We start from the raw sequence: 25,702 nt of genomic DNA on the forward strand, positions 1-25,702 counted from the left end.
TTTGTAAAGTGCCTATTGCTTCACTCCTTACATACTTGTGTTTACTTTGGAATCAAATAAAAAGCAAGTGAAGTTAGTATGTACAAGGAGAACTCCATATACCTACACCACTGTGTCTGATTCTGACTGCTAACTCAATATGTTCATTGAAATAGAACTCTTTGCAAACAATAGAAATCCAACCCAAATTAGCTTATGCAAAAGGGAGAAGTAATAAAACTGAAAAAAGATAGCAGTCCCTAGGAATGGTTGGATTCAATCACCACCTTCCCACACACTGTGTGTTTAGGGGTGGGGGGAGGTGTTACTCGTCTAAGTTTTTTTTTTCTCTGTGTTTTGGCCTGTTCCCTATTATATATGAGGCTTTTTCTACAAGCCGATAAATACAGCTATAAGTTAATATAGGCTTTTTCCTTCAGCTAATGACCAGAAAGTCAAGAAAGCTTTCCACCCAACTCCAATTCTAAAAGATGCCAGAAAAGGACTCTAATACCTCCATCCCAAAACTGAGGTGCTATGATTTTCAATCTCCACTAACATTGCACAATTTGAGTGAAAAGAGGAAGAGGGAAGGGGAAGTGAAGTTAGGACACATCAGAACATTAGATGAGTAGTTGAAAGTTGGAAAAGCAGCCTACTATAGGGCAGGGGCGTGGTGGCTCACACCTGTAATCCTAGCACTCGGGGAGGCTGAGGCAGGTGGATCGTTTGAGCTCAGTAGTTTGAAACCAGCCTGAGCCAAGAGCGAGACCCCGTCTCTACTAAAAAAAAAAAGAAAGAAATTAGATGGACAACTAAAAACATACATAGAACAAATTAGCCGGGCATGGTGGTGCATGCCTGTAGTCCCAGCTAATTGGGAGGCTGAGGCAGAAGGATCACTTGAGCTCAGGAGTTTGAGGTTGCTGTGAGCTAGGCTGACGCCACAGTACTCTGGCACTCTAGCCTGGGAAACAGAGTGAGACTCTGTCTCAAAAAAAAAAAAAAAAAAAGGCAGCCTACTATAGTCATCAATCTTACCCTTTATTGGTAACTCTGTTCTCAAAGCTCACTAGCATTATTTACATGTTTAGGTTTGCTTACTCAGCTTACAGACTTCTTTGATGCTACACAAAATAACACTGGTATGTGAGCATGCTGCCATCACTAATGGTGGGTGTCTTAACTGCATGGTCCAAAGAAAGTGTTAAACTATTGACAGCTTTATTTGAACTACAGATCAGAATTTTCTCCTTACCTTTTTTAAGTTAAAAAAAATACCAAGATTACAGATAATATATATAGAATTTATATTTCAAATAAAATAACCCCTATCTAAAATTTGATGTCCCCTCACTACTGCCTTTTAAAAATCTGAGACTTCTACCTTCTTTGACTTTTCTAATTTCAAAGGGTAAGACAGTTCCTCTCATATTAACCTCTAAATCTCAAAACTTTGGCATTTGAACAGCTACATTCCAAAATGTGCTTTCACCTAGAGTACAAATCTATAAAACCTTCTTCAAAATGGTGGATTGGGGCTTTTTCTTCTGTCTGTCTCAGTCATGGGAAGAATGCTGTCTGGGGACAGGATAAGGATCTCCTCGATATTTGAAAAATGCACCAAAAAACCTAACTCGGCAAAACCACACCTTATGCAGTGCAGTCATCCAGTGGAGCCTTCAGCTTCTTATCCAGAGTGAGACCTCCCTTCCCCGGAGGAGATGTCCAGTAAATGCTATCCCAGCTCACCACAAAAACTGAAACAAATGACCCTATCCTTGTTTGACACCTATCCTAGACACCTCATTAATTTGTACAAATTGTCAGCAGGAAGGAGCTAAAGACAAATCTCTCATAAATACCTATTATCTCTTCCAGCACAAATTATCATTGTAATATTCTTTATGCAGAAAATGTTTGTTATAAGAAACAAATACAGAAAATATGAAGAAACTGTTTCATGAGATAATATATATCAGCTTTTTTGTTATACTATATAATGTAAGCATTTTTTCACACAATTAAAACTTTGAAAACATGACTATATTGGCTATAAACTATAATTCAGTCATATTAATGCACTATATTTAATCACTGTTCAATATTTGTTTCCAGGCTTTTCCTATTATAAAAAAGACTTAAATATTCATATCCATAAATCTTTTCCACAACATTATTGCTTTGGGATGAATCTCTAGAAATGGAATTACTGGATCAGAGAAGATAAATCATTTTAAAACTCTTGATATATATTGCCAAATTCCTTGCCAGCAGAGGTTGCATTAATTTTCACTCTTACTAACAGAATCTAAAAATGATTATTCCTCCTCATCTTTGCTATCACGAGTATCATGTGAACAGATATTTAAGCAAGATTTTCAAGGTAGAAATTTAAAGTGGATTCATTTTTCACTTGCCAAGGTGGGGAAAAGAAAAACTTCCCCCTTGCCCCTGGAAGGTTGGCTGAGAGATCAACTCAAAATAAGGCAGATTAATAAGGGAAAGATTACAGATTTATTTACCATGTACATGGGGAGAATCATAGAATGATTACCCAGTATCCCAGTGGGGTCCAGCAGTTTATATACCTTCATTTTAGATGTGGTGGGGGTGGAGATGAGGTTGGAGATATAGGTACTGCTGTTGAGGGGGCAATAAATGGTTATTAGGGAGGATGCATAGATACTTGGGAGAATGAATGGACGGGGTGAAATGGACTGACTTGTAAATGATTCTCTTTGGAAATTAAATTAACCTGAGAGACAGGTATTATCTTTAAAATGGGTTGGGCCAGGTCTGGTTGCATTCTTGATCTTTTTTCCTGCAAATATAGTGACAACTATTCTTAATAGGTCTGTCTGGTTTTTACAAAGGGAAAGCCCTTTCCAACACCTGTTGACCTCTCAGAGCCTTTAATTCAAAAAACTCTTCATGCCAAGCAGTCATATTTTGGAGTGAAATTCCCTGAGCTCCTTCAGCTGACTTGATTTGCACCAAGGCTAGCATCCCAGTAGCTGATGCTTATTTTAAATGCTGAGTTACTTGTGTGGCGGTGAAGGGAAATTTGCCCTTTCCCCCGAAAGTTCACTGAAAGATCAAATCACAATTAAGGCAGACTAATAAGAGGAAGAGGTTTATTTACCATGTGCATGGGGAGAATCAGAGTCATTACCCCATATCCTAGTGAGATCCAGATATCTTTATTACCCACCTTTTAGAGGGGAGAGGAAGAAGAGAAAGTACAAGTCATTCTGCTTAGGGGCAACAAATGATTGCTAAGGAGGATGAATGCATGGGGGAAAACGGATTGCCTTGTAAATTAACCTGAGACAGGTATTATGTTTAAAATGATTTGGGCCAGATTTGGTTGCATTTCTTATTTTCTTTCCTGCAATATATTGAGATAACAAGAGGAAGGAAAGACGATTGTGCTTTTCTGATGGGTCTTTCTGGTTTTATACAGGTAGAGGGAAATCCCCTTCCAAAGGCCTGTTGATCTCTGAGGACTTCTAATTCAAAATACTCTTCATACCAAGGAGTCATATTTTCGGGGTGAAATTTCCTGAGCTTCTGCATTTGTCAACAGCCTAAATGTCTATAAAAAAGTGGATAGTTAAATTTATCTTACATAATGTCTCACACTATGGAGAGACACTCATAAGATCTTATCCATCTGGTAAACTTAGAAATAAAAATACATCATGAGTACAACTTGATATCTTAAAGTAATACTACTTGGTATCTTTGAACATCAAGGAATGGGAAAGCAAAAAAAGCAAAGGAAAAATACTCTTGCATTGGCATATACTCTCCTCAAGGGAAGGAGGTCAAGCGTCTTCAAGAAATAAGAAGTTTGGTGCTCCCAATTTTCCCTTTCTCCCACTGATTTCCAAGTCTTTAATAAAAATGCAACCTGAGGATGGGGTGCATCTTAGGAATGAAGCCAGCATTTGAGCTGGCAGGAGCTAGCACCCCAGTTTGTGTCCTTAGAGAACAGGAAGCTTCCTCAACCATACAGACGACAGCAGTCTCCTTCATTCACTTCTTAACGCTCTGAGTGACAATGACTTGGACAAAACACACTTTTTTGGCTACAAGCCAGCTCTATCAGCCATTTTTCATCCACAGTAGAGATTTTGGAGTCACCACTAGAAGGTTTAAAATGGCCACATGAAACAAATGTTAGTGGTGATCCTTTCCCCATATGAAGAACAGAAACCATTCTCTGAATCCATACACATTAACTCTACTGCATTTGGCTATCTCTTTGGTGAGGGATCACCAACCTGTCCTCTGCATTCAGGTGCCCTTTTCCATACACAGGTTGTTTGCAGGCATCTGCTTGTTCCATTGCTTTCTCAGTCCTAACAAGTACAGAAGATAACTCCTTATCTCTCTCAACCTACTCTGCTGCCTATTTCTGCTAAAGACTTACCATCCTCTCAGTTACTCTGGGTTCAAACCTGGGCATTGTCTGCTACTCTTGTTGCCCCAATCACCCATATCCATGGTGGTTGTATCTCCCAACTCATCTCGGGTTGGCACCTGCTTTTCTCTCCCCCTACAGTCAAGCTCCTAGTTCAGGCCCACATTTCTCTCTCCCTCAGTAGCTTCCTAAAGAATCTTTTGCCTCCAAGACGCCTTCTGCCTTTTTTTGATTGAAGTGATTCAACAAATTCCCTTTCTAAGACTTTTAATAGATCCTCAATGCCCAGAGAGTAAAGCAGTAAAATTTTAATTCCTTACCATGGCATTCAAGGACCCTGCACAGCGTGCTGCCAGCGAGACAGGCCCCCACAGCCCACTCCATCCCAACTCAACATCCGAGTTGCCTGTCTCTAAACTTGTCCAGAATGTTCTCTCTCCCTGGCTCTGATTTGATAATCCAGCTAGGCTCCACTTTCTTAAATTGAGGAAATACTCTTCTGGGAGGACATGAGAAAGGAGGAGGAGAAATCAGGGTGCAACTTAACTTTGATCATAAAGATATGGGGGTGAAATTTTATTTTCTAAACTTGAATTTGATTACAAACTTCAAATAAAATTTCAAAGAAATGACAGGTGTGTTTTTAACTATTCTACCACCACTACCAGTAGTCACCTCCCCAGAGGTTAATGGTCACTCCTTTTTACCTTCAGGAGTCTTCTATTGAAAACTTTCGAGAAGCACTGCTCTAGGGTGGTGTCAATGGAAAAGAAGCCTAACTCTGTAAAATAATTTAAAGAGGTTTATTTTGAGCCAAATTTGAGGACCATGGCCCAGAGCCATGCCCAAGAAGCCTTGAGCAAGTAGACTTGCTGTGGTTGGGTTATAGTTTGGTTGTATACATTTCAGGGAGACAGGAATTACACATAGTCATAAATCAATACATGGAAGGCATACATTGGTTTGGCCTGAAAAGGTGGGACACCTCAAAACAGGGGCCTTACAGGTTATAGGCGGGGGGGGGGGGGGGGGGGGGGGCGGGTAGAGAATCTTTGACTTGTAATTGGTCAAAGAAATGAAGCTTTGTCTTAAAGGCTTGGAATGTTCTAAGTTAAGATAAGGAAGTTTGTTGATCAGACAAGCCACCTGACACATACCTAACAAATCACTTAGGTTTATGTATGTTTAAGGACCTGTAGGTTTGTCTTGCATAGCCTTGGGCCTGTTAACGGGTTACAAAGGATATCCCCAAGAAGGGAGGGGAGGCATGATGAGGCTTGTCTGACCTCCCTTCTTACGGGGCTAGTAACTCAGTTTTAGGGTATCCCCTTATACAGTCAGCTGGGGGTTGATGGGAACTTTAAGATTTTTAGTTCACGTTGGAAAGTTTTCCAACCCCTCTTTCTGTTTGATAATTCCTGCCCATTATTAACAGCCAGCTCTAGAACTATCTCCTCTACAAAACCTTCCAAATCCCTCAAAGTTAGAAAAACTCCCTTCCTTTACACCTAGAGCAGTTAATGACTATTATAAACTGGTGCTAGGCTTAGGCAAGCTTGTCAACTACTAGTTCCTGCCCATCCACAAATCGACGCATCTCAGTAAAGAGATACCTCGGATGACACGATTGTGCATCAGCATTGCATGCTAGGATAGAGCCCTACCAAGGCGTGCAGACATAAAACTTCCCAGGATTTCTGAGTGTTCCTATAGAAGAAGGAAAAAAAAAAAAAAAAAAACCATAGCCTCCTGAGCTCAAAAACACACTATAACGCATAAGAAAGCTTGCTTTTACTTCCGGAAACATTTCCACATACCATAAATATTAGATCTGTATCCGTTTGCTTAAAACTTCTCTTATCACTCAAAAATGAAATGTTGCATCTCAAGATAGGTACCTAAGTTAGCTCAGAAGTTAACTAGAGAAGGAAGTATTTTCTCTCCAAGTATTTCCACTTCAAGGAGAAATAAACAGAGCTCTAAGTCACAAATGCCTGGAGGCAAGGGGCTATCGGACCCCTGGGGAGAGGTTTTAGCACACCACCAGACTTGAGCCTGGAGGAAACCCTTTCAGGAGAATTAGGGAATAACTGCCTGCTTCCTCTTTATAAGCAGAGAAAAATTCTTTTCCCTCCTGTCTCCCTGTGGGTTATCCAGCTACTTGTGTAAGATAGTTGAACTGACTCTCATGTCACCGCAGGGGCAAGGACTAGGGCAGAGGGGAGGCCAGCGCTCTTATTATTCACTACAAGGTATTTAATAAAGAATCTACTTCTGATCCAGAATACCTGATGTGTACGTTCAAGCCAAAAGTAACACGAATGAATATTACGAACCTAACACAGGCCTATAAGAACATTCAGTGTGTACGTTATTTGTTTTCATAATTGTTTTTGGTTAGTGGTGTTGTCTTTCTCCTGGGCGTCAGTTTTCAGCAAATAGACTCATCTCCGCCTACTCCCATCACCCCTCCCCATTCCTCCTGTTATTCCTTGTCATCCGTTTGTCTCTCCCAGAGCCTCATCTATGTTTACCTTATTGTCCCAATTATGGAATATTGATCCTCATTTTAATGCCGTTAGTTTCCAGCAGAGTTCTCTTTTCCATAGTGATGCAGGCATGCTATAATCTAGAAGGAAGTATTTTCTCCCCAAGTATTTACACTTCAAGGAGGAATCCTGGGTCAGCTACCCTGGAAGAGCTGTAAAAGACAAAGTCATAGATTCCCAATCCCATTTCCTTGCACTGGCTCACAGTGGTGAAAAGAATACAGGCAGTGCAAATGAGTTGTGTGCAAGGCAGAGGTTAGCGAGCTGTGGTTATACTGTCCATGTTAACCAACCTCCTACTTAACATAGTCATGAAACTTCTAGTACTCACTTAAAATAGTCATGAAACTTGAACATTTTCAGTCCTACAATGTTCACAAAAGTTATTATAAATAGATAAGGTGGGAAAGGTAATCTGATCGTGCAGTGGCACGATCGTAGCTTACTGCAGCCTCAAACTCCTGGGCTCAAGTACGAATAACTCTCTCAATAGTGTTAGTATCTAGTCAAAGGCAGAGACTGTTATCTAATGAATTTTGACTTCTCCGAACATCTAATACCATACTTAACACATAGTGAAGTCTTATGAGGTTAAACACTTGTTAAATCAAGCCATTTCTATTAAAACAAAATGTGACCAATAGAGGATGAATTAAATTCTGTCAATGAAAAAATTACTCTCTGTGAAAAACCAAGTTATCACAATGTTAGTATGTGGGGAAATAATTACACATATTGATTTACTGGCCATATAAATTTATCCCCTTTAGAGAAAAATTCGAGGATTTTTTTTATGAAAATCTTATATACAACCTTTGATTCAGCAATTCATCTTCTGAAAATTTCTGAAAGATAAATGGACTCACATACAAAAATATGCACTCACATACAAAAATATGCACTGACATATGTTTGCATTGTTTTTAAAAGCAAAAAAAAAACAAACTTCATGTCTATTACTAAAGGGCTAATTTAATAAATAATATTGCTTTCATTTATTTGTAATATAAACAGCTATTACTATGTCATTGGCATGAACCAAAATAGGGCAGATGTGCTGATATGGAAAGCTCTTCAAGATAATTGATTTTTCTTCAAGTACCAATTTAAGATATATAACAGTATGTTTAGAATAATATTATACCTTATTGTGAAAAAGTAAACACACACACACACACACACACACAGAGCAATAGTGTGGAAGTTTCCTGGAAAAACACATAAACACTTGATAGTTAACTAAAGATTTGGATGAGGGAGACCTGCACTTCATTATCAACTCACTGTTTGAATTTTTATTCTGGGTCTGTACTGTTTTCTTTATCATAATTAAAAAGAACAAAAAGAAAAGGAAGCAAATCCTAATGTTATAAAAGTAGAAGAGGCATTTAATGGTCATTAGACCAGAAAAGAGAAGTTGACAAATGAGTTGCCTAAGGGTGCACCAACTATTTGGTGGTAAAACTGCAATGAGGACCAGGATTCTACTTCAAGATCCTTACCCAAGTTTCTTAAATAGTATGCATACTAGCTACCATTTACTGAGCATCTACTATGTGGGAGGCATTTTACTAGGCAGTTTATAGACAGTATCTCCAATTTTTACAAGAACCAAAGTAGGCATTGAAAGTGTTGTTGTTCCCCTTTCAGAACCTTTTTTTTACAGCATTGAGTAAATTCTCTTCTTAGAATACGTGGCCTGGAGTATTAGGAACTTCACATACATTATCTATTATCTCTATTAGCTTACAAAGGTAGATATTATCATTTCCTATTAAAGATAAGAAAACTAAGCACTTTACTGATGATCACACAGCTGGTATGTGATAAACCTGGGATTCCAACTCAAATTTGCCCAACTCCCAAATCCCTCTTTTTAATTCTACTCCATAGTCTACTTTTTGAGACCATAAACACTCAGGGAGAACCTGATTTTTAAAGTCTTGTTTAATTACTACGTTAACTTCTGCATTGGCTGTTCCCAGCAAATCAGCAGTATTGTTCCTTTGTGTACTGACATTCCCCTCAAAAATCATTAAATTTCTTTGCCCAATTATATCATCTTAGCTCTTTCACTGCCATGCACTCTCTTCTCTCTGATTCCTGAGCCAAAATCTTGTCACCAGCATTGCCTGCCGACATACAAGCCCTGGCTTGTTGCAGAAAAATAATTCTAAAAACACTGCAGAGTCCAAATCAAAGTCTGCCCATCCATAGCTACTTTTCCTCTTTTGGAAGGTATTGCAAAGATCACAAAATAAAAGTCTTAGTGTTACAAACTAATTACTATACATCTGCCACAATAATTACTATATTCAGCAATTTACAATTACAATCCAATTCCTTTATAATTGGGCTCCACACAGCTCCACAGTGATAGCTATTTTAGTTTCAAGACTTAAAATTCAACTCGACAATTTTGTTCATCATTAACATTATGAAAATTCATGGTTCCAACTATACATACTAACAAATTGCCAGTGGGAGCCAAGGTTTCGGCTTCTTGAACTAACATTTTTCTGTTTTTTATCTTTGAGCCTGGACTCATGCTATATAACTTAGCCTTATTTCCATGTAGATACTTAAAGAATAAAAATATTTCTTGACATCATTAAATTTGTTTTACCTAGTATATCTCATCTTAAACAGTGATATAAATAATATCTTATGAAAGTTAGACAATATCAATATTCTTTAAAAGTTTTATTAAGATATAATTAATACACAAGAAGTGACACATATGTACAATGTAAAATATTTTTTTTGGAGACAGGGTTTCACTCTGCCCCCAGGCTGGAGTGCAGTGGCACGATTGTAGCTTACTGCAGCCTCAAACTCCTGGGCTCAAGTGAACTTCCCACCTCAGCTGCCAAAGTAGCTAGGACTACAGGCACATGCCACAATTCCTGGCTGATTTTTAATTTATTTTTTGTAGAGGTGGGATCTCGCTATGTTGCCCAGGCTGGTCTCAAACTCCTGTCCTCAAGCAATCCCCCCATCTTAGCCTCCCAAAGTGCTGGGATTATAGGTATGAGCCACCATGCCCGGTCTACAGTGTAAAATTTGATAAACTTGTGAAACCATGACCACAATCAACATAATAAACATATCAATTAACCTCCAAAGAACTCTTTGTGCACTTTTGTTATCTCACCTCCTTTCAAGGCAACCACTGATCTGTTTTCTGTCACTTTAGATTAATTCACATTATCTAGAATTTTATATAAATGGAATCAAACATTATGTACTTTTTTTGGTCTAGATTCTTTCAGCATAATTATTTTAGGATTCATTTATGTTGTCATCAACATAAATAGTTAATTCCTTTTAACTTCTGAATAGTATTCCATTGTATGTATATATCACAAATTGTTTAGCCATTCAATTATAGATTAACAAGTGGGTTGTTTCCAGTTTAGGGCTAATAAAGATAAAGCTATTCTGGACATTCATGTACAAGTCTGTGTATGGATACATGCTTTCATTTTTAGAGGTGGAATGGCTGAATTAAATGGTAGGTTTATGTATAACTTTTTAGAAACTTCCAAACTGTTCTCCAGACTGGTTTACATTACCACCAGCAATGGATGGGAGTTCTAGTTTCTCCACATTATTGCCAATACTTGGTATGGCCATTATTTTTAATTTTAACTATTCTTATTATTGAGTTTTGAATGCACTTATTCTAGATACAAATTCTTTATAAGACATATGATTTGCAAATATCTTTTCTCTTTTTTTTTAGCTTTCATATATCTGGAGATATGTCATTTTCATTTTTAAAAAGATATTTTCTGAGTATAGAATTCTAGGTTGATTTTTCTTTTATTACTTTGAAGAATTTGCTCCACTATCTTTTCACTTGCATTATTTCCTATGAGAATTCTGCTGTATTTATCTTTGTCCCTCTGTGTGCATCTTGTTTTCTCTGGCTACTTTTTAAGAGTTTTGTTTTTCATCACTGGTTTTTGAGCGTAGTCATCTTTGTTTCTAATGCTTAGTGTTATTGGATTGATCAATTTATAATTATTAAATTTGAGGATTTGGAGGCCATCACTACTTCAAAATTTCTTCTATCTTTTCTTTGCATTTTTTAATTCAGGAATTGCAATTACTAGTACATTAGGCAACTTGAAGTTGTCTCACAGCTCACTGATGCTCTGTTCATTTTTTTACACTTCTTCCTTAGTGTGTTTTGTTTGGATAGCTGCTATTCCTATGTCAAGTTCACTAATCTTTTATTTTGCAATTATTTCCGTCCAGTGTATTTTCATCATTCACATGTGGTTTTCATCTCTAGACTTTGAATTTGTATCTTTTTTATATCTTTCATGTTTCTACTGAATTTTTGAATGTATGGAATAACTGCTTTAATGTCTTGGTTTACTAATTTTAACATCTGTCAGTTGTGGGTTGGTTTTGATTCAGTGATTTTTCTCCTTTTATGGGTTATATTTTCATGCTGCTTCGAATGTATGGTCATTTTCTACTAGATACTAGACATTATGAATTTTACCTTGTAGAATGCTGGATATTTTTTTATGCATACAAATTTTTATTCCCTTTATTCTGGGATACAGTTTAGTTACTTGAAATCAATTTTGATCCTTTTGGGTCTTGCTTTTAAGATACATTAGGCAAGACTGCAGCAGTGCTAGTGTAGGGTTGATTATTCCCCACAACTGTGGCATGACTCTTCTGTGTACTCTACCCAATTCCCATGAATTATAGGTTTTATAGTCTGACTTGTAGGGACAAGCATTTTTTTCTGGTGCTTCTGTGGATATCTGATGCTTTTCCCTCTAATTTTTTTGGATAGTCTTTCCTCACCTCAGTTGGTTTCGTCACATGCATTTTGATCAGCACTCTGCTAAATAGTCATGCATGACCCCCTGCAGATCTTTGCAGTGCTCTATGTATCTCTCTCCTCTTCAAACTTTTGTCCTGTGAACTTGACATACCTTAGTTATTCTATGCTCGCAACTCTATGTTCTCAGCTCTTTGCATTCCCCTGCACATGCCTCTGCCTGATTTCCTTCTCTCTCCACCATGATCTGAAAGTTCTCTCCAGCCAATAAGCTGGGGCAATTGTAGGGCTCAACTCAATTGTTTTCCATCTCTCAGGGATCACTGCTCTTTTATGTTCAGTACCTTGAAAGCCATTGTTTCATACACTTTATCCAGTATTTTTAGTTTCAAGTAGAGGGATAAATCCAGTTCCTATTACTCCATTCACATCACAAGTGAAATCCAAAGGCAATATTTCTACATCAAGGTTGCCAAATTACATTAGTGTAACTAATAATAAGGGACATTTATGGTGAAATGAGATAAGTACTGATTGAAGTCTGTAAGTCCTATTCCTACTATTGACTAGCTGTGTGGCCTTGGACAAGTGACCTAACCTCTCTGAACTTCAGTTTCCTCCTGAATAATATGATGACAGATCTTCTACCTCTAACATTTATTCATTTAAAAAATTACATATATGTATTTCTACATACACATGTTTTAAGTGGATAGACAGATTTAAAGGGAAAAAGATAATATATGTTGTGCCAGGCCCTTTCCTGGGCCCTAGGAATATGGCAATAAACAATACAGATTTGTGTTCTGCCCTCATGAAGCCTAGGACAGTATTTTAGAAACCACTGCATTTTTAAAAAATTTATTTGTTTGAGAAATAAAAATTGTATGTTTATATGCAACATGGTCTTCTGAAATATATACATTGTGAAATGTATTCAAGAATATAATACATTAACTATTATCACCATGCTGTTTAATAGATCTTTTGAATTTATTCCTCCTAAATAACTGACATTGTGTACCCTTTGACCAGCATTTCCCCAACCTCCCCACCCAGTCTCTGGTATCCACCATTCTACTCTCTTCTTTCATGACTTCAACTTTTTTAGATTGCACACCTAAGTGAGATCGTGCAGTACTTATCTTTCTGTGCCTGGCTTATTTCATTTCACAGAATATGTTTGATTCATGCATGTTGTCACAAATGACAAGATTTCCTTTTTTTAAGCCTGAATGATGTTCTATTGTGTATTTATAGCACATTTTCTTTATCAATCCATCAATTGATGGACGCTTAAGTTGATTCCATGTCTTGGCTCTTGTGAATACTGCTGCAATGAACATGGGACTGCAGATATCTCTTTAACATACTCATTTTATGTCCTTTGGATACATATGCAGCAGTGGGATTGCTGGATCAAGTATACGGTAGTTCTAGTTTTAATTTTTTGAGAACCCTCCATACTAAGAAACTACTGCATTCTAACAGAAAATTTTAAATAGTTTAGTGCATCTTGTTTCATCTATGATTGAATATTTTATTCATATTACATGACCCAATTCATATTTTCTTTATTCTTCAATGTCTTATACCTGCTCTCATCTCACATCTCAAAAAATTGCATGCATACATACACACCTGCACACTCACCATACACACATACTTGCAGATACATGTATATACTGAATGTTACATGGTTAGTTTACTTCTCTTAAGGCATTGTTAATTCATCCATTTACTCAACTAATATAAATTGAGCCTGCACTCTGGACCACGACTTATTCTAGGTATCAAGGTTACAATAAACAAAAACAATAAACAAAATTTGGTTGCTTCCCAAAATGTTTACAATCTCATATGTATAACAGACTATTAATATAATGTAGGGTATGTAATACAGTAATACAGTTGGAAGAGGTGTAGGGTGCTACTGGAACACACAGAAAGGAGACCTACCCATGTCTGAAAGGGTCGTGGGTGGTGTCATGTGAGATAACTTCTAAGTTAAGAGTTAAATAAAAATTAAGAGTTAGTCAGAGTTCTGCTTCTGCTTAAGATGCAGACGGATGTGAAAAACTCTCACTTCTGCCAAACAACATGAAATCACCACAACCACCCAGAAATTATCAAACTTGGCAAAAAGGAAAGATTCAACTATATGCTGTTTATAAGAATTATACTTTAAATATAAAGATACACTCAGATTGAAACTAAAACACTTGAAAACAATATACCATGTAAATATGAAACATAAGAAAGCTAGACTAGTTATCTCATAGCAAACAATGTTGGCCTCAATAATATTGCCAGAAAATAAGGACATTTTGTAATGTTAAAAACATTGATTTATCTAGGAGACATAATAATTCTATTAATAAATGATTATTTAGTTAACATTAATTTATGCAAAGCAATACTTGACAAACATGAGAAATAGATCAGCAATTATGGTTACAGATTCCAATAGCCCTCTTAGTAAATGGTGAGAGAAATAGTGTTCAAATCTCTATTGATATTTTTTTTTCTATCAACTAATTTGATAATTGACATGTATGGAACTCCTCTACTCTAAATAACTACAAAATTCATATTCTTTTCAAGTACATGTGGAACATGCAGAAAGATGGACCATATGGTGTATCCTTTTAAAAAATTCAAAGGATTAAAATTATGTAGACTATTCTATGACTATAACTACATTAATCAGAAATCAATAATTCAAGTAGCAAAATAAATATTTTAAAACTAAGCAACATACATCTAATATCCATGAGTCAAAGAAGAAATCACAATGAAAATCAGAAAACATTTTCAACTGAAGAAATACAACATATACAACAAAATTTGGGGGAGGTAGCTATAGCAGTCCTCAAAGGAAAATTTGTATCCTTAATGCTTATATTAGATAAGAAACGTATAAAATAAACAATCTGTACCTTACTGTTAAGAAGCTAGGGAGAGAAAAAGAACAAATGAAACTAAAGTGAAATAGTAAAAATAATACATTTAACAGGAGACATCAACAGTGCAATTGATAACAAATAATTAAATCAAAAAGGTAAGAAAGTGGTTTTTTGACAGGTTAATAAAATAAAGCCAGGCTAGGCTAATCAAGAGGGAGAACACAAATTATCTGTGTCACTACAGATCCCATGGTCACTAAAGGATAATGAGACTGTATTACGAATAACTTTATGCAAAATAATTTGCTTAGATAAAATGGAAAAATTCTTTTCAAAATGCAACTTACCAAAATCACTAATAAAACAAGAAATAAAACACAACTCCATTTATACTTTAAAAATTAAACTCATAATTTAAAATCTCACGAAGTGAACTCCAGGTTCAGATAGCTCTCCTGGTGATTTCTTTTATCTTCTTTAATCTTTCCTTCATTTCTAAATGATTTCCTGGTGATGTCTATCAAATATATAAGAAAGAAATAAGACCAATTTTATATACTTTCAGAAAATAATCACATTCCAACTGACTTTATAAGGCTAGTATAATCCTGATAATAATAAATCCCTAAGAGGCCATAACCAAAAATAAATTTATGGACCAATATCCTTCAGAAACTCAGGTGCAAAAATTTTCTAAACAAAATATTGGCAATTAAGTCTGGCAATATAGCAAAAGGATAACATATCATGGCTAAATGAGGCTTATCCTGGGAATGCAAAGTTGGTCAAACATTCATAAATCAATTGATTCAATTCATCACATTAACAGAATAAAGAAAAAAGATGTATGATCATGTTAATAGATGCAGAAAAAAGCATTAGACAGAATTTAACCCATGTTAAAAAAAAATCTTTCAGCAAATAAAAAATAGAGTAATATTTTTACAATCTAATAAAGAGCTTCTATAAAAATCCTATGGCTAAAATCATACTTAATGATGAAATATTAAATGCCTTTCCTCTATAATTGGGAATAGGACAAGTTAATCAATTTTCCACATTTATATTCAACATTGTACCAGAGGTTCTAACCAGAACAGTAAAGCAAGATAAAGTAAAAGCATAGAGATTAGGATAAAATAAGAAAAACTGCCTTTATTTTGGAAAATGATTGTTTATATAGGATCCACTAACGAATCCACTACTCATAAAAACCTTACTACTACCAATAAGAAAATTTAGCAAGGATACAGGATACAAATTCAATATCAATTGCATGTATATGCAAAATCAATTACATTCATATGTAGTAAAAAAAATAATTGGAAAGTGAAATCTAAAAAGCAATGCCACTTACAAAAGCATCTAAAAACATAAAATACTTTGGAATAAATTTAACAAAAATGTGCAAGACTTCTGCAATGTAAAGTATAAAACATTAGAGAGAAACTAAAAAAGACTTAAAAAATCTAGGGAAATTAAGTCTTGTTCATAGATTACAAGATTCAATATTATAAAGTTCCCAAGTCTATCCAACTGCATATTGCCAAAAATCTTTGCAAGTATGACAAATTAATCCTAAAATTCATTTGGAAATACAAAGGACTTTGAAGAGTCAAACAGTTTTGAAAAAGAACAAAGCTGGATAAATCTTACAACATGAGTTCAAGGTTTACCAGAAAGCTACACTAATCAAGCCAGTGTGGTATGTGTAAAGAATACACAGACAAATCAATGGAAAGAAGATAGATCACAGATAGACACATGTGTACACAATGTTTATTTTCAATTAATTTCTTTTGTTAATTTACAATTAACAAAGCTGCCAAGGCAATTGCATAGTAAATGATATTGTTTTTAAGAAATCCTACTGAAAAGTCTTGGTATCAATATAATACAGTACAAATTGATTCTTTACTCCTACCTCATACAACACACACAAATTTAATCAAGGTAGATCAGATCTAAGCATAAAAACTAAAAATATAAAACTGCTAGAGGAAAATGATGAAAAATATCTTCATATCCTTTGGTGTGGAAAAAGTTTCTTAGGACACAAAAAGCCTTCACTACGAAAGAAAAGATAAGTTGGGCTTCATTCAAATTTAAACCTTCTGTTCGTTGGAATGCTCTATTAAGAAAATGAAAGATAAACCACAGATTGGGGGGAAAAATCACAATACATAAATCTGACAAAAATCTGAAATTCAGAATATATTTTAAAACTCTTATAATTTCACATTTTTAAGTCAGACAAATTAAAAACTAAGCAAAAGATTCAAGCACACATTTATCAAAAGAAGATATATGAATGGCCAAGAAGCACATGAAAATATATTTAACATTGAGATATCACTTCACAGTCTCTAGTTAAAATTAAAAAGACTAATAATGTAAAATGTTGGTGAGGACATGGAGCCATGGAAACTCCCATAGACTTCTGGTGGGAATGCCAAAGGATGCGACCACTTTAGAAAACAGTCATACAACTGCCCTATGACCCAGCAAGTCTTCTCCTAGGCATTTACTCAAAAGATGTAAAACCATGTGTTCACAAAACATACAAAAACTTTCATAGAAGCTTTGTCCATAATAGCCCAAGACTAGTAACATGCCAAAACCTTTTTCAACAGGTAAATAAATTTTAAGAAGTGTGGTAAATTCATGCAATGGATTCAATAATAAAACAAAAACAAAATGAAACAAAACAAAAAAACACATCATAAATGAACCTCAACATCATTAGTGAGTGAAAGAAGCCAGAACAAAAGAGTAAATATTATATGATTTCAGTTACATGAAACTCTAGAACAGGCCAAACTATGTTGATAGAAATCAGATCACCACCTAGGCAGAAAGAGAGTCAAGGGTGGGGTGATTGAGTGTACAGAGGACCTTCCTAGGTGATAAAAATGTTCTTGATTGGGGTGGAGGCTACCCCAGTGTATTCATTTGTCAAAACTTATCTAGGTATGTCATCTTATGTAAATTATACCTCAAAAGTATTTTTTAAAGTGTACCAGTCCATGAGAAGAAAGGCTATTCAGGCAGCAGACTAGCCTTTGCAAAGGCTTGGAAGGGAAAAAATAGGGCTGCAAAGTGGCCTGTAAATTACCTACTGGATGTTTAATAGCCAATTTTAATCCTCTCTAACCTGTTCATGGTTTTTAACTGAATTGCACATTCAACAAGAGGCTGTCATCAGGCTCACTAAAATATATGCATGTACACTGTAGGGTAGTATAAGCGTTTGGAACTTGGACTCTGGAGGCAGGAAGCCTGGATGCAAATCCCAGGAACACCTCTACGTGAAAGCTTGAGCACATATTTAATCCTTAATGCTTCTTTTTTCATATTTCTAAAATGGAGATGATAACAGTACCTCCCTTCCAAGGTATTACGAATATTATGTAAGTTACTACATGCAAAGTATTTGGTGCCCATCATGTAATAAATACTATTACTTGAAAACAAGGTCTCTATCTCTCTTATTCACTACCAGTTCCTGGTACATAGCAGATTCTCAATACACTATATTTACTGGTTGGCATTAAAATGAAAAGGGGTCTGTTTGTTGGATCTAGAAAACAAAGAAGGCGGATGCAGTAACTAGCCATTTCTCTTCATCTGCAGCCCCTGGGCTAGAACAGGATCCATTTACAGCCCTGGCATTTACCCTGCAGAGGGAAGCTTCTTAACACCCCAAACAGCACACTCACCAGAAGCTGGCTTTCTCCTGTGCAGCTACAGTAGAGTCAATTCATCCTAAGACCCATGGAGAAAATAGAGGCATTAATTAATAACTTTAGTCTCAACAACCATATCTGGCTCGTCTATCATCTAATAATATTTGGGAATTAAAACACTTTTGTACATTTCTCATGGACCAAGAAAAAAATTTTATTTATTCATTCAAAACAGCATACTATAAATCAAACATTTAATATGGCTTCTCCTTTTTCTTAGCCAAAGAGAGTTCATCACAAACACTATCCTCTAAGGAAAATCCCCCACATAGAGTCAGCAACCTGCTCCACTTTGCTCTTTTCCCAAGGGCCCATTTTTAAGCCCTCGATAAATATTTTTTGATTGAATTACTGAGAAAAACTTTTAAGAGTGGAGATTTGAAAATGGTTCAAAATGGCTGCACCACAGAGGGTAAGAGGGGAAGTAGAAAGAAATAACCTGTATGATCGTCCTATACAGAGATGGCTCCTGATAATATATTGCTATACTTTGTTTTTCCTATGCATATATTCACATTTCATATAGCTTTATGACCTAATCTTTTTACTGATTATGAACTTCTCGATGATAGGAAAAGTATACTATTCATCTTTGTGTTCTTCTAGCAAATGGCCAGTTGTTGGTATACAATAGATGCCCCTCAAATGGTAACAGCCAACACCCACATGACACCCTTCACACGCCAGGCTCTGTAAGCAACACTTTACATATATTAACTCATTCAACTCCCACAGAAATCACATGAGGTGGGTATTATGTCCCTTTCACACATGAGGAAACTGAGACTCACTGAAGCGAAGTGTAACAACTTGTCCAGGATCACAGAGCTAATAAGCAGTAGAGCTGAAACTGGAATGCTCCTAACCCCTGTGCTATCCTGCCTCTGAGTCTGGTTTTATTGGAACTAGCCTCCTGAACCAGAATCCCCAACAGACTCTAAAAACCACTGACCTAGTCAAACTGCTTATTTTGCAGGAGAAGGAAACTGAGGACCAGAAAGGGGCAGTGTCTTGCCCAAGGCCACACAGCTTGTTATTTCTTCAACCAACATAGATGTCAATTAACAAAGATTTATCGAGAAATGAATATGTGCCTTGTATTGTGCAGACTCTGAAGCAGAGAAAAAGAACTAGTCAGAGCCCAAGACACTAGCCTTCCTCTTGATGTTCCTTCCTCCTCACAGTGCCTCGAAGGAGAAGTGGAGGGGGTATGTCCAAGAGGAAAACCAGAAATAGCAACAGCAGGGCCTTGGAGCAGGTAAAATCGAGGGCAACTTCATAAATCAGCTAAGCCACTTTTACAAGGGGCTGCCTGTGACTTACTAATCTTCGTGCACCCTGGGATGGCTAGCAGGGTGTTTTTACATACGGCGAGCTCCTTAAGCAGAGTAGAATTTTGTATCTGTATAAATGAAAGGGAATTTACAAAATAGAACAAAACAGATGGAATGGAAGGGGGGGATGGTCAAGTTGGGATGGGACAAGAGAGCACAGGAAAGGATCTGATAACCTTGAATTGAATGGAATCAAATCAAATCCCATCCATGGTGAGTAGGCAGGAATCTACGTTCACTATCACTTTCCTCTTAGGGCAAAAATTCTAGGAAGCTGGCAGCCATCCATGGCAAGTGATGCCACATGCCATCTTGGCCTCTCATCCTGACATAATAACCCATTGGATCCACTAGTCTCAATTAGAAAGTTCAAGCCTCTAATATTTCCCAACTAATGTAGAAGAGGGCACTTGAGACCAGGGAAGAGAAATGCTGAGCCTATTAAAATGCTTCACCCATGGAAACACAAACTAGAATCAGAAAGGCATCAGATTTCAGCCTGTGCACACCATGTCCAGAAAAAAGTTCTTGACCACATTCTGAGGACAATCATTATGTACATTAATAAGTTGTTCAACCAATCATAACTCCTCTGTATCCTGAAGAGGGAGAGAAGAAAAAAGTCCGGGATAGAGTCCAGGACCTTGTCCACTTTCATCTTGAGCTAACACTGGGGGCAGCCACTGCCTGTACCTGTGCCAGGATCTTCATAATCCTGAAATCCACGGCTGTGGTTCATCATTACCTCAGCAAGCATTTTTGCCACACTCACTTCAAAGTTGGCAGCACCTTCTTGCCACTACTTTGATGACTGGAGCAACTTTAAGCAGGGAAATCATCTCCATCAACACAGAGGCCGATGGGCAGCCCGCCAGAGCAGAGCATCTGTGTCAAGGCTGCTCCAGACAAAAGATTATTTTGCCTCTGCTGTAATTCCTTGTGGCTGCTGTGTCGGAATGTTGCAGATCCTTTGTAATTCAGAACATGCTCCCTTGGGGCAAAATTGTGTGGCTGACACAAGCTTTGACAGCCACTCTGTTTTCAACCTCTATTATGCTTGGGGTGAGGGTGAGATCACTCCCCAGTTTGATCTTCCTGCCTTACTTTTGGGCCAGCAAACTCTCAAGAAATCCTGTACCTCCCCTGTTTTTCCTAATTTGTCCACCTGCAAATCTCTGGAGCATGGTAGATATGGGAATAAATGATACTTTCCTTCCCTCTGTCCTTCGGATGGCAGCTGAAAATCAGTCCCTGGGGTTTTATAGCATCATATGCTGGAACGCCGTACAATGGAAAAGGATGACTCTGTTAATGGTTTGACTTTAGCTTGGTGATTTGCAGTGGGAATGAGTTGGGGCAGCAGATTTTGAGATTGGGCATGTACTCATATCTGCATGTTGACAATTTGTACTACAGAGGCAATTATACCCAACCCATCAAATTCTATATTGTCATTCAATTATTCTATCAACCTGCTGTTTGACTGCCTTCATGTGACAGGGACTACCCTAATAGCTAGAGAGTGGACATCAAGCCAGAGAGTGGTGCACAAGAGCTGTTCCCCACCTTTAGATCCTTTTATGATTATTGCATTTGCTAGTATTATTGTCTTCCCTCTTCTCTTCTTAGACAAGGGATTATTCTCATGTGAGGCTGACAACAGTGGCCTTCATAACATTGAATGCTACGTTTAGATGAGATACTTCCCTCCAGACTCAGTGAGCCATTTAGAGGATAGTTTTCAGGTCTTGTAGACACTCATAGATAAACCATTTGGAGCGTGACTGGGATCCATCAGAATCAGTCTGAGGAGACCTGATTTACACCTCTCCAGGGCTTTCTCCCCTCAAAGTCACTAACATTTCTCAAGTTATCTCTTCTAGCCCCTCCCTGACATTTGAGTGTAATAGACTGAAAAGCAGCAATATCTTGGAAAACCGAAGTCTTTTTTGTCAAAGTAAATTAGGTCAAGAAAGTGCAAAAAGCAAGAGAATCCTAAAAGTAATGGGAAAATATGAGTACTTTTCAATACTTCCGCCAGTTATCATCAACCCAATGTCCGTCCACCTCCCTCCCACACATAAAACTTTCTTCCAGATGACCAAAAGACTTCAAATTGCTTTTTTAAGTCTCTACTGGCAGCTTTAACTGGGATTTCTAGCTCCTGCTGATGCATTACCAGAGTTTTGAAGTTCCATTTACTTTGGCAAGGCCTACAAAGATAAGTGGAAGATGTCAACAAGTCATTTGGTGCCTTCGAATGTGGCCTGGCCTAAGGTTCCACCTGCTGTTTTACTACTAAACACAACTGGTCTTTGGCAACAGTGAAGCAAAAATTTTGATCCAAACAACCTACCATCTCCCATCAAAGTATTCCCCATGGTATCCCATCCAACTATAGGGAAATTAAAGAAAAATCACTATATGGCCTTTGACAATCCTTCCATCAGAGGTGGGGGATCTTTGTCCCCTCCCCTTGAATCTAGGCAGGTTTGTGACTTACCTATAACTCCAATAGAATGTGGTAGAACAGAGGCTGTAAGACTTTTAAGGCTCAGTCAGCAAAGGTGATACAGTGTCTGCTTTATTCACTGGGATACTCACTTTTGGAGCTCTGAGCCACCATGTAAGAAGTCTACCTCCCTTGAGACTGCCATGCTGTTAGAGAGTCCAGGTCACATGGAGAGGCCACGTGCAGCCATTCTGGTAACAAGCACAGCCAAGGTCCAAGCTGATGGCCAGCATCAACTGCCACACATGGAAGTGAAGGTGCCATCCCATGAGCCCCAACCCAGCCACAAAGTACCCCCTATCCATTAAGGGGCGAGACAAGGCATTCTCACAGTGCCTTGTCTGGAATTCCTGACCAAACAGAATCCACTGGCTTAATTAAAATAGTTATTTCAAGCTTCTAAGTGTTACATTAATTTGTAAACAGCAATAGCAACTGGAACAAATAGTGGGTTATTGTGTTTAAAGTCAAACAGGCCTGCATTTAAATTCCAGCTCTGGCCCTTACATGACGTTAGCAAGCTCCTCAACCTTTCTGAGCCTGTTTCTCATCTCTCATACAGCTTTTGTGAGAAATCGACTCACCTGTCAGGAAACAGTACTCCTCCCATGGGTGTCTGCTGCTTTCTCCCCTGCCACTCCTCCTTTATTCCCAGTTCTGGTGAACCAAATTGCTGTCAGTATAGCTAATGAAACAAATCTATTATCATTCATCTGAAACCTAATTCTTTATACAAACAAAGAGCAGCTGAAGGAACGGCTTGTTCAAATAAGGACTGGAAAAAAAAAAAAGCTTTTTTTTTTTTTTTTTTTTTATCCTGGCCATCTGACAAGAGGGACTTTGGTCAGTGTTGATTTGCATCATTATTCTAATTAAAAGCCAGTCTCCTATGGTCTCTACTAGATTGTAGTGCGTCTCAGATTTCGGTGAACGTATGAATCACCTTGAGATCTTGTTAAAATGCAGAGATCTTGTTAAAGTGGGTCCTGGGTAAAGCCTGAACCCCTTCATTTCTAATGAGTCCCAGGTGATGGTCCACACTGCCACTCCACCAACACGCTGAGCAGCAAGATCCTAAAAGACTCTATGAAACCTAGTACTAATTATTTAATGACTGATGCTACCTTCCTATTCTACAACAATTCATCCTCAACTTCCCCCAGATTAGCGCAGCATGTTTGGTGGCTGCCAGATCCAGGCAAGGGCAGCTCACCTAGCTTCAAGCTGACTACAAAGTCATTTCCATCTTCAGCCTTCTTTTACAAGGGCCCTACAATTGCCTAACCTTTTCTCCCCACCTCCTCGCTGGCCCCCACTCATTTTCTCATGCATTCTTCACAACAACCCGTGAGCAGGGATGATTCTTTTCTTTCACAGTTGAGAGAGGGTGAAGGAGAGACCAAGTGTGGCACCAGAATCCAGAGCTTCTAACTTCAGGCGAGCAGACATCAGTTTACTATGGGGGTGCAACTATACAGTGTCACTGTGCCACACCTGGTCTAAGTGTTAACTGGCCTGTTGTCTGGCAGCTATTTGGGAAAATGAATTTAAATGAGAAAGTACAAGAGATTCATCTCTGCTCTCTTATGTACCCTTAGGTACTGTTGTAGGGGGCAGGGCAGCAGGAAGAAATATATTGAGCATTTACTATGTGCTGAGTGTTCTATATGCTTTTCCTGCATTATACATTGTAATGTTCCTAAGACATTCTAAGGTAGATGCTGTCAACCTTATTCTACAAATAAGGAAACTGAAGCTCAAAAGAGTTAAGTATAATAAATTCACGCAAACTCTCCCAGGCAGGAGTGATGGAGCAGGCTTCAAGGTGGGCATATCTGACTCTAAGTCTATAGTTCCCCCTTAGTACCCCTTGTTCCCGGGCATAATATTTATTGATGTGCTGTGTCAGTCAGTGAACTTGTGCAGATTTGATGGATTGGCTAATTTATTGAGAGACTAGTTGAGAGTACTGGTAGGGGTCAATGTATCATTTGGCCAAGTCAGCCCACGATTTCCCAGCTGACTTCCATGGGTTCAATTCTGCCTATAATTGATGTGACTTCTGCTCTCAGGCAGTTTGTGCAATAGAAGAACTATACTTGGAAGCCTATATTTCACTGATTTTGCTGCTTAGAGCTCTGTTAAGATGGTCTCACTTGTTGAGCTGGGCTGCTAGTGACAGAGATTCTGGGTAAAGGCAGAAGACCTATGGGCATTGTAAGCCTTGGAATGCAAATGAATTTGAAACGTTTTATTCTGAACTGAAATCTCAGTACATTCTCACTGGAGACCAAGACTAGATGTTAACTATGAACTATTAAAAGGAGAAAGAACAACTTTAGCCCGGAATTAAATTGAAAACAAGTCAAGATTTATGTATATCTGATGGCAGCTTGTTGTGGGACCTCTCAATGACAAAGAGAAATAGGGCAGTAGATGGTCTTATTTATACCAAGGTTGTGTGTAGGTCTTTCATTTGATCATTGTCTTGGGTTTCAAGTAACAGACTCAAGCTAGCATACAACAAAGAGGATTGATTATAAGGAATCAGGAGTACTGTATAGAATGCAATGACAGGAAATGCAGATGAGCCACATAAGAACTAGAAAATCTGTGAGCTGCTACTGGCCCCTTTGTCTATCCAGCTATTGTCTTTCCCTGGAGCCACATGTCTTTTGTCTCTGCCAGAAAATTTACTACATTTCTATTCTCTCTCTCTGTGTGTCTCTCTCCTCTCCTCCCCACCTTCTCCCTACCCCATACTTTCTCTGCAAGGCTCTTCCTTCCTGAGACCCCATAACGTCAGTTTGCATGGAGCTCTGTGTTGCCAAGGTGCCAACTCTAGTTGCAACATGACCTTACAGCTCCCCTGCCCATTGCCGTCTGACAACACCTGGATCTCTTGGTTCAAGTTCTGAAGAGAGAATTTGATATTCAGTTCAGGGTCAGTTATGACAGAGTTGAAGTCGCCTCATACAAACATCATTCTATCCTTTCTAGAGTCTGGGGTGGCAAGTGGGGATTGGGGAGGCTCTTCCAAAGAAACGAGCATGAGCTTAGCAGACTTCCAAAATATATCTGCTATGTACCTGAGGGGATGGGAGTAGAAATAGCCAAAACAGAATCTAGCCAAAAACCCCAAAGTATAAACAGAACAGAAAAGATAAGTCCAAAATACTCCTTCAAGTATTTATATTCTGTAGCTTTTCTTCTCTTTTATACAAACTGTCTTGGCATATGCAATAGAGGTTTCACTCCACAACTCTCAGACTCAAACCTGGGTTTGAGTGCCAGCTGTATGTCATTGGCCTTCATTTCTTTATCATTAAAAAGAAGATCAATAAAATCCATATAATGATGATAGTCTTTCTTCCTGCTCACTAGAATTGCAAGGGTCTACTATGTGCCAGGCTTTGTACTCAGCTCAGGAGACTTGACCT

Source organism: Lemur catta, chromosome 7, assembly GCF_020740605.2.
Source record: "Lemur catta isolate mLemCat1 chromosome 7, mLemCat1.pri, whole genome shotgun sequence".
Lineage (NCBI taxonomy): Eukaryota > Metazoa > Chordata > Mammalia > Primates > Lemuridae > Lemur > Lemur catta.